We start from the raw sequence: 11,300 nt of genomic DNA, 5'->3' as shown, positions 1-11,300 counted from the left end.
TATATTATGTAATCTATATGTTACATGATCTACTCCCATTCACAACATATGTGTACAAAACGATAATACAATATTATCTTTAAATATATCAAAAGAGATCATGCTTACAAGTTTATTTGAAACCAGCAAAGAGTACACTTGTGACAGAGTAAGAAATAACACACGAGTGGGTGTTAAATTAGAAAATGTATAAATATTCTCGTGTATAATGCATAAATGTATAAATATAAATATCCACACAGTTTGAAAAAGAAGAAAGAGCGTTAAGTTAAAACAAGCAAGGCTAAAAATCGATAGCATAAAATCAATAAAACTAATAAGTATGCATGTAAATAAACTGGTCACTGATCATATGATTTTTTCCTCGGGACGAAAACGTAAAATGTGAAAAATTTCTCTCTTAAATTTCAACAATAAAGATGTCTTTTATTTTCGCGTTTTTGCCCAAATACATTAATATACATATAATAAGCAAATGACTAATATTTAATCTGATATTTTTTACTTGTACATATATGTATACTTATACATATAATAGTGTTGTTTTACTTGTTCTATCATAAATCTCAAATATGTTAAAATTCTGGGTTGAGATCAGTAGCTCAGTCTATTCGATAAAATAGGTCATGGAATATTCTTTTGACTGACTTAGTAGGTACCAGTTAAAACTAGAATCATAACTACACACTATATAAATTTTTATTTATTTATTTATTCATGTATTTATTTGAGAAATAAAAGTTCGAGATAAGACATCTTCATATTGTTTAATATTTTGTATAGGATTATATGTTTACTTGAAATCCATCATACACAGACACGAACACACGAACGCGTATCACGTTATAGTCGTCGACAAAAGACGGTAACATATATTCGCCCCAAATATTGCAGCGTTGTAATATCGAATGAAGATTTATTCCAAACGCGAAATATGTATGTATGTTACTCTTGTCCCAAGATAGTAAGTCAATCTTCTTTAATTCAAGAAGAGAAAGCAGGAATACTGAGATCTTAATATTATTTCATTTTTATATTACATATATGAAGGTTGTAATGCAAGATTGAGTATGTCAGGAATTTTTTCTTGTTATTGGAAATCTACTAAAAAAAGGCTGTAGTATACGATACTTTTTTAATGTCTGTAGCATTGAAAATGAAGCATATTTGAAATTGTGACACACTCGATTATTATTTTTATATTTATATGTATTCTACAAATAAATATAAAATAAGAGAGAAAGATAGGGGGAATTGACACCAGAAAAATTGTAGTTAAAAATACGATAGCATATTCACTTTAGCGCGAACTACTTTCAATAAAAAATAAAACTAAATATTAAAATAAAAAATTCTATTTTCCTCTCTCGATTTAAATAAGATTGACTTACTATATTGAGATAAAAGTAATATATGTACATATAAATTTAAGCTTATATGCTCTTGCGTTTAGACTAGATCTTCTCTCAACAACTTATAACATATGCACAATATCATTTTATTCGAGATTTAATCATTTTTCTAGGATTAAAATATTCCTTTCTCAATAATAAATACGACTATGGTATATCGATCCTGTTTTACGACAGATCGAGGGGTAACGGCATTGAATCCAGAAATCCTTTCTGTGTGTATCTGAAAATGACTAGTTCAAAATATCACCGTTGTTTATAATAAAAATTATCGTATGATAATATTATTTAAACCGAGAGGTAGCGACAAAATCGGATTTATGGCGTCACGGTCCTCAATGTTGCACTTACAATGCCCTCGGGTCTTGGAAGTTAACGCAATCCGTATAAACCTTGTATCTAGATGTGTTCTCTCGTCGCGGGAACGGTCATTGCACCTCGGAGGAGCGAAGCCGCGAGGAAAGAACGGGCACGCGGTTCGCGAATATGTATAAGCGGCCGCGTTCATAAATTGCAGAACTAGACGAACCGACGCGCGTTTCTGCCGGCCGCTATCGGCCGACCCCTTCGCTTCGGAAAGTGTTACGGCGTAATAGAAACCGACGCGATAACGTTATCTGCCACGCGCTCTGTCTGCGGCGGAGTGATTAATACGAGGCCACCGCCGACGTCCATCCCGCTTCTCGATTCGCCACAGCCGGTGGAGGAGAGAGAGAGAGAAGGAGACGTTTATTTCCAAAAAGGAGCAACGAAGGATTATCGGGAGGGGTCATAAATCCTTCGTTCCTAGGCGGTGAGGGACGGAGGGCGAGGGCGAGGGCAAGGGCCAGTGCGAGCCTGCGAATCCTTCGGGGTACTTGCGAGCGCTACACCTGGTGCTGAAAAATATTGGAGCGAATTAGCGCGCTAATTCAAGGCGTCTCTAATCGCCCGTCTCGTATTCTCGTAACGGAGATAATTGTAGCGATAATTCCGTTACAATGACGCGGAATTAATTTGGCGCGTTCGCGCTAATTAGATCAGTCGGGGTGCAGGAAGGACAACTTTCTCTGCGAGCAGTAATAGAAGAGGAAGATTAACGGGGGAGGCATAGATACGTTTCGGAGAGTCGTCTCGCCGGGTCTCGAAATGTAAAACGGCCGGAGGTGTGAAAACTTTAAGAACGCGTCGCTACGAGCTCATCAAAATCGCACATTTCCCATCGAGATAATAAGATGATTGGAGCGCAAGCCTAATCAAACACGCCGCGATCGAGCGCACGGAACAGATCCCCTACCTCCCCCCTCCGTGATCATGACGCTATTCGCGGAGCGAGCAATTACGGAGGATAACGATAATCGTGTTAAATCGCAGCGCGTGCTCGTTTGATTAGTCTCCGTTTGATTCCTTCTTCCTCGGCGGGTGATCGTTACTACCCGCGATCTAAACAGCCGTTCAATTCACTCACGAACTGTCAACACGCAAACAGACGTGTGCGCCGTCGACGTCGTATCCGCATCCTTTGTGTTGATCGGCGCGCGAATTGCAATTGCATCCGCTCAACGGTCCAGGCTACCGACCTACGCATCGCTAATCTCGGGAAATTGTCGGGACGCACGGAGAGGATTTCTTTATGGATATTTCGCGAGCGCGCGACACAAGTGCGTACATAATTGAACGCGTATATATACGATGCGTATACATTTTCCATTATTTATTTTATATAATATACATTAGTAGGACAATAGATATTTCTCTAAGAACCATAGAAAGTGAGTCAACTATAATACAATGGCCAAAATAGTGGGAGTACTGCTTTTTAGGTTGGGACGGCAGATATAAAGGCCCGAACACACGAAAAAATTTAAGCAGGAAAACTGAAGACTTAAGAATTTCGACCAATCGGAATTTTCAGCATCGCTTAAGCTTTAAAGTGGCTGCTTACATTTTCAGCAGTTACTAAATTTTACTGCTTAAGTTTTCTCGTGTGTTCGGGCCTTTATTTGCGTTACTGTGCGCGCGACAGAAAAACATAACCAAGCTCAGTGAGCTCGCCACGTGGCATTCATATGTTGTGTTGGAATTTTGTTGCGATCGCTTGTACTTTCTTTCGAAAAGGCACGCCCGCTAAAAGAGTACATCGAGTGTGCGCTGTGCAAAACTGTTTAAGTAACAACTACGACAATGTATCATTGTCAATAACCGTGGTTTCTGATGCTATTGATACGGTACTTGTCGCCCATAGATATGACGGAGCCTGAAGAATCGGCTGAAAACAATCAAAGATGCCAACATCGCATGTCTCTACCGTATATCAGTATACTGTGGTATCGTGTGCCGTTGGCTTTAGTATATGCTCATCTTTCCGTTTCTCTTTCACATATTCCTACGTATACTATGACCGTAATACATTTTTGCGTTAATTACATTTTGCGCGTCCTTGTAAAATCGAGCAATGTGATACATTAATCAATCACACCGAGTGCAATTAGCATTGGACCGTAATGATCGTTCATGATGAAAACGATTTGTTTTTTCACATTTTCAGAACCGCGGCTCGACTGTTTTCGACGACTTTTTTTTTGGCGCGCGGTGAAACACTTCTGCGGGTAAAACTTCGCCATCGCGCGCGCTGCGAAACCAATTCACGATGAGCACTCGACGGGGATATGCGCCACCACCTCGTCCGCAAATGCAGCTGCCTACTCAAACTGTCCTCTCTCGCGCGCACGTGTGCAACCGGCTGTGCATCCGTAATGTGTACGTAAGTACGTACGTGCAGTATTTTCAGAGGGGGTCGGCGGGTGTTTGGTTGGAGTTCGGGGGCCTCTCTCTGTGCCCGTTGAAAATCAATGTGGTCCGTATGAACGGACGCGCCGGATCGTGTGTGCCGCACACACGCAATTAGAATCCAATCGCGCCCCGGTTTTTGCGGTGGCCGCGTTAATGCCTGTTTTCTAGCCGCGCTCCTCATTCATATCATTTTCCGCAGCCGCGCGAAACTCTACTATTTCGATGGCGGACGCTATTAAAGAAACATTTCCCCCGCCTCGGCGCTCCCCTCGCCACGGCGATCGCGAAATTCTGATCGGGATTTTATTCGAATTTATCGTCGGTCTCGGGCAGGATTAAATGTAGATGATACGATATTAAATTCTTCTGCATGGATCTCATCGTCCGCGGCGCACTGTAATACGCCGTCACTGATTCCGCGCCGTTGCACATTGAAGATAACGAGAATTGTGTCCGGGATTGTCTTCGGCGAAAATAGGGTCGCGACTGGAGGAGTTTGTTTGAATACATGAATCTTTCATATACGTGCCCCGCGTTCGAATATGTGATTTTATCATGTATAACTTAGTCCCGGAGAGATATCGATAAACACTTGTAGATACAATGTATAGTCGCCCACTAGATCCGCCGTACGTACATACATACATACGCCGTTCTTTGTAATACCTTATGCTTTATACATTCGCAAAAGAAAAAGCTCGGGAGGCCAAGGCACACGGTTCCCGTCTTCGTTTTATACGATACAATCTGCCGTGACCCAAGACGCGAAATATCTCTCCAGCATTCCATGCCTTATTTTCACTCCGAGACGTTCCTGAAACTCCGACGAATGGAATCACGCTTCCTTCGTTGAATCGGAAAAACTTGCTCCATACAGTTAGCATCTCCTGTTCGCGAAAAATATCCAATACGTAATAAAAGGATAAGGGATTACGTCGGGGACCGAAGGACCGACAATTGCAAACGGTCCGTTTACCATTAAATCGCACGGCGGGGGATTTTCGTCGGCGAATATATATTCTCATGGATGCGCGAAAAAAATACGCCGGGTTATCACCGGCCTGCGAAATTCGGGAGAGGGTCGAGCAAAGAAATAATGATCACGCATTCTTGACTTATTTAAATTTAACACAACTCACGCGGTAAAAAAATAAAACGATATTAAATCAATAATTCTAATTCTAATCTCTCGAATTAAGTAAGATCGATTTACTTGCACAGGGTGTTATGAAATACTCGCCTCACCTCTTATTTGCGGATAGAGCGGAATAGACTGAGTCGAAAAGTCCTCTACCATTTTACAATTTTCGCAATAGTTAACGAGATATTGATTATTAAAAATCCCTGTCTTAGCCCGGTCTACTTTATTATACGTAGCTGTTGCCGTGTGTCATAAACAACTCCCCGCGCGCCTAGCAACGCCAATCGCGAGACGGCCGCATCTTGCCGCGCGCTTGAATTGGGTGGTAGGCCGGGCTAAGACAGCGACTTTTAATAATTAATAACTCGTTAACCGTTGCAAAAATTGCAAAATGGCACAGAACTTTTCAACTCAGTCTAATCCACTCGGTCCGTAAGTAAGAAGTGAGACGGGTATTACATAACACCCTGTATATTGAGATAGAAGTAATGTATAAGACCAAAAACATATTCCGGACATATTTAAATTTATCATAACCTCGTGCAATAAAAAATAAAACAATATTAAATCACGTCTAATTCTCATCTGTCGAATTAAGAAAGATTGACTTACTATATTGAGATAAAAGTAACATGTATAAATTTAAATTTGTATATTCTTGCGTTTAGAATAAATCTTTTCTTGATATAACATCATTTTATTCTAGACATAAGAATTTTCCATTAAAATATACCTTTCTCGAGATCCGACAAATACGATTGTCGCTGCATCGATCCTATTTTGATAGGCAGAAGCGTGGTCTACTAGAATTGAATCCGGAAATCTTTTCTGTCGGCGCGGGCTCGTCGTACAGGTGTAGTTTCGTCGGGGTAGAAAAGCAGAGGGAAAGGAAAGTGAGGTGGAAAGAGAAATAGCGCGTACGCAGCATCCGGTCCGTGCGTGACGCGGCGCGTCCGCGACAGTCGCGGTCTCGCGCGGCGATTCCTCGCGGATTGCGAAACGCAATCAAAAAGTTTTCGCGCCGCGACACGGCCGCGCTTCCGGCTAATATCCGCGCGGGCAATGGAGCAGAGATAGTTCCGCGGCGGTGACAATTTCCAATCAGCGCGCGGAAATGGCGCGGGCGCTATAATATTCCGCGGCGGCGAGGACGCGACGTTCGCATCTCTCTCTCCCCCCCTCTCTCTCTCTCTCTCTCTTCGCGCGAGGGCCTTCCCGTCCCTCGTCTCCCCCGAGCGAGCTCTCGTTCCCATCCCCGACGACGTCGCTCGCCGTTATCAGCCGTCTCAGACGGATATGAAATCCTCCGGGCCGCGGTCGCAAAATGGTATCCCAAGGGTAAATTATTCCCCCGGCGTCTCCGGTGGGCGCGTCGCACCGCGCCGCGCGTCGCCACGTGGCTCTTCGTCGCGGATACATTATATAATCTTAATCGATACCACACGCGCGCGTGAGAGGATCCCGCGCCGCGCGGCCAGACGCAGTCTACGGACGCGAGCGGAATCGAGATCAGACGCGGGCTTTCTCGCGGACGCGAAAGCGCCATTATTCAATCGTCGAGGTGGCCCAGATAGTACCGTGATCGAGCACGTACAACCTTTTTCCTCCGGTCCACCCCCTTTCATCCCTTTCCTGCCCTTCCCACGCCTCACATATGCCTGGATACGATGGCCTGACCAAGGTACGACCCAGAATCAATATCCCAAATGTTGGGTCTGATGGATTTACGAGCGTGAAAGGTGTCCAGGTCGCCCGCGAGTTTTGGCGTAAGAATTATCGGGGGAGATATTACGTCACGTCGCGGTTCGACGAGAAAGGGCGACGGGGAGGAGAGCGGAGATTTGGGGCTCCCGACGCGGAAGGCCGGAATCGGGGGGGAATCGACTTACGTCGTCGCGCCGCCGCGCGCAGCTTCCCGCGGAATAAATTAGCATCGGCAATCCCGACGAGCGGCCGGGTTTTACATGATTCCGCATTAACGGTAGATTTGTCGCGGCCGGGCAGCGACAAAGAGCGGAACGTCATAATCTATCGACTTAACGATTAATTATACACCCCGTTAATTAGCGGCCAATTAACGATATCGCGGCGAATTTACGTTTAATATTCTCTCTCGGTTGCGCGCGAGCCGGGCGAAACGTTTACTCGTTACTATTTTAATTGGGCGTAACGCGCGGGTTAACGGCGAAATTGTCAGATCGCCGATGTAATTTATGAAGAGATTATGGTCACGCGGAAATTTACGCGGCAATCGTAGATGTCGTCTCTCAGCTTCTCCCGCCCGCCGGCTGCCGAGCGACGTTAACGAAATTATCACGTCCAGCATGATCGCGTCGCTCGCCACGGATATATGTTATCTCTGTATAAACTTTTCGCGCCAGCCGCGGAACAGCGCAACAAATCATCGCGTCCGACGTCATCGCGTCATTCGCCGTAGCCGTCGTCTCTAAGCCTCCGCCAACAATGGAACAATGCGCCGGGATTATCGCATCCGTCGCCATCGCGTCGCGCATATCAAGCGACTTAGGCAGATTTCGCCGACGTTGTTCAACTTTAATCTTAGCTTAATTCATTCTTTGTCTCTTTTTAAGGGGATAACTGGAGGGAAACAAAGGTTGAATTAAGCTAAGGCCAAAGTTAAACGACTCCGGCGAAACCGGCCGTCGCTTTCCAACGTTTCAAGAACGCTCGAGAATTTGAGGTACCCTCTTTTATTTCGTTACGGTAACAACGATTTTTCCCCCTTCTTTTTTATAACTCGTAAAATTCGTCGGAAGTTCCGCCTCCGCGGAAGCGCTTGGAGCGCGTCAATGCTCTCGTCCGGGGATAGTGCCTCCAGAAATGAAGAGCGACGGCTTACGAGAAGGCGAGCACGCGCCGTAAAACGAGATAACTATCACGGAGCTTTCGACGCGATCCGACATTACACTGACGTTAATCGTTCATCGTCGCCCGGACGGCATCTCCGTCATCGACACGTCGTAAAAAAAGAATCTCTCGCCCTCTCTCGTCCTACCTCCTCCTCCTCCTCCTCGCACCTGCTCTTCCCCTTATCTCTCGATTTTCTCGTTTTCCCCGCTCTCGAAAGCTAGAGGTGCGAGCGATTACTGTCGGCGAGCGCGAGGAGAGGAATAGCGCAAGTCGAGGAAAGGAGTAAAGGGGGGAGGGGCGGGGCGAATAATTAAACCCGGTAATGTCTAAGCATTAGAGCAGATGATGACGTCATCAAACGCCCGGCCCTCGGCTTGCCAGCCTCTCGCCCTCTATCCGCCGAAAATTTGCCCTCCGTGCCAGCTCTCGACCTCCCCGTGCGGAAGGAGTTCCATAGAGTATTACCGTCATTACTCTTCCTCCACCCTGCCCCCCCCCCTCCCTCCCATTTACCCACCCGGCTTCTTCGACTTAATATCCCCGAGTTAAAAACGTATGGGTTAAGGATAAAGTCGTTGGGAAATCTTATCTCCTGGGGTAGGTGGGCGTGTAATCTCTGTGACGATGTAATCTCTCGCCTGTGTGTTCCAGCGATCGTTGGGAAATTAAGAGTTCTGTTATTACCGCCACCGGCGGTATCGGCGATAATTCTCGACATCCGTTGCGAAAAGACCGAGGGAATTGATGGGCGAAATTGGTGGATACACGAAGGCCGACTTAATCGCCCTCGCATGGCGCGGCGAATTTTGCATCGATTCCGCCGCCTCGCTATTTGCGAAGTCGGACTCGATATTTGAATTCAACACGAATCTCACCCCCGTCGTGTGATACGTACCCTCGACTCGTTAGAGGACGGTTTCATTAAATTTATCTTCTTTCTCGTGTATTAGGCTCAATGCCCGTTTTATCCAGTTCGTTCTGGTACTTTGAGCATTTGGTTTTACCTCATCTTCGGCTGCTAACCTCGCCGAAGGAAACCTCCAACCTCCAACCCTGAAAGGCTATACAGGGTGTTCCAGGAGGAATGGTCGATATTCTGGGTGGTGATAGTATCGGTAATTTTAAGCAAAAATGTTCATATGAATATACTATGTATGTCCGTATACCGATATAGTATACCGATACTATCACCTCCCTAATAATAGGTGTGCTATTTCGACATCAGCCATGTAGAACGAGAGTCAGCGCGCAGTTGGCTGTGTTGAAAGATACACACGCAAAAGAATATTACCAGGCACCAATTGTAAGATCCAGCATGATGAGCAAAGCGTTTCTATTATTTGCGTTCCTTACACATAACAGCTCACTTGAGTCGAGTTGACTTATTATTAAAATGATCTATATATCGCAACGTATCGCCACGCGGACGTACGCGGCCGTAAAGGCGACACCTGACGTTGCGGCGATAGTCGTCGACAACGAGGTCGCGAGCGGTACTCCTATTTCAAAGCACTCGTTTATTTCTCGGAAGAGAAATGGAGAGAATTACCCAATTATATTTTTTTACGTCGCGTCGTGGCGACGCACGACGAGTGCATCGCGTAATGGCACGAGGCACCAGTTCTAGGCTGAGGCTAGAGAGAGAGAGAAAGAGGGAGACAGCGGAAAGAGAACCTCATTCGGGGCTGTTAGGGAATAATTAATTCGGGCCCTCCGTCCGCGCGCGGCGGTCGACCGAGCCTTATGTACGCTTCATGGTCGTACCGTATGGTAATGCGCTTCAACCCGCGTGACATTTCGCCCTTCCCTTACACACACACACGCCCTCTCTCTTTCTCTCTGTCCCCGTAACGCGGAGGGCAGCCGAGCGTTTTCGTGTTCCACCAGCTTGGTCCGCGATCTGTGCAAATTACGCCCGACGACGAATCTCTCCTGCGCTCGACGTACGTAACATTTCGACACCGGCTGTCGTGATTTAGAGACGCCATCGGACGAGAAGTACTTAAATCCTGACACGGTACGCTGCAATCGCTGGCCCAACGTTGGCTGCGCGCCTTAAAAAAATAGCAATCTCGGCCGATTGATCTCTTCTCGCGCGATGACTCGTGGCGCGCGTTGCGGAAGAATAGCTCACATATTTTATTACATCTGAATCGCCCGTAACGATCGGACGGGCGAAGTGTCTTAGTCGTGAAAGAGCGACGTCCTTCGACGGTTGATCGCTGGAGGGACCTCGGGGTTCCGTGCGATCAAAAGCTCGTCGATTTTAAACTGATCGTAGCGAAGCTATAAAAGTGACATCCAGGCTTCGCAGACGCGGGGCCGGTGTTTTACATGAATTATAAATCTCCGCGCCACGTCGGATCGTATATTAGCGTCTTGGGGGACGGATAAAGAGATTAGCAGAGTTCCCTTCTCCTAAAGAAAATGCCTCTGCCAGTACCACGAGCGTCGGCCGACGCGGACGCGAAAGTTGCTCCCCGGTTAGGATTGTACGAATGAACTTCGGCGAAATGTCACGGTTCGACGGCTCGATCGATCCGGCTTATTTCGACCGGCGGTTTGACGTCAAGGAGGCAAAAGTCACTGCGCCGCGTTGTACCGCCGTCCAACCGCGCGGAATGCATCTCTCCTAATTATGTTTAGCTCACAGTTGTCAGTAATTAGATTCGTTAACGTTGCAAGAGATCGTTGGTTGCTCACGGGCAATAAACCACTTGCTGTGTCGAACGCCGAGCGCTAATCGCGATGTAATTGTAAACCTCAAATTCGGGAGATTGAAGTGCATTGATTGAAGGCAAAGACGGTGAGCTGCAATCTTTTTAATTGCCATTCGTAACGCGCGATTCGTGATTCGTGATTCGCAGAAATTCGTTGGACACTCCTTATTACTTACCACACTATTCGTGATTCGCAGTTTATCATTCGTAATTTGTTATTTGTCGTTTCGTTCGTGTTAACTTGGACAACTTTTCACCTTTACCTGTTATTACAGGACTTGCATCATAAGTCTGCAATTAGTCAAGTTTCAATGTTAGTCAAGAAACTACTAGTTTCGTCAAAAAACCACTCGCGAATCACTGCAAATGGCGAACTTTTTCTTC

At 45.9% G+C, this 11,300-nt stretch overlaps 1 protein-coding gene across 1 annotated transcript in view; it reads right to left on the bottom strand.

Moving 5' to 3' along the window:
* LOC105570553 (T-lymphocyte activation antigen CD86-like) overlaps positions 1-1,984 on the bottom strand; it is a 310,945-nt gene extending 308,961 nt beyond the window's left edge. The window contains exon 1 of the mRNA XM_012027840.1: positions 1,764-1,984. The gene's annotated coding sequence lies outside the window, so the exon portion shown is untranslated. The remainder of the gene's footprint in view (positions 1-1,763) is intronic.
* Positions 1,985-11,300: the final 9,316 nt, after the last annotated feature.

This window comes from Vollenhovia emeryi, unplaced genomic scaffold, assembly GCF_000949405.1.
Source record: "Vollenhovia emeryi isolate VEMERY1.0 unplaced genomic scaffold, V.emery_V1.0 DF939120.1, whole genome shotgun sequence".
Classification (NCBI taxonomy): Eukaryota; Metazoa; Arthropoda; class Insecta; order Hymenoptera; family Formicidae; genus Vollenhovia; species Vollenhovia emeryi.
This window is presented reverse-complemented; position numbering and strand designations above follow the sequence as displayed.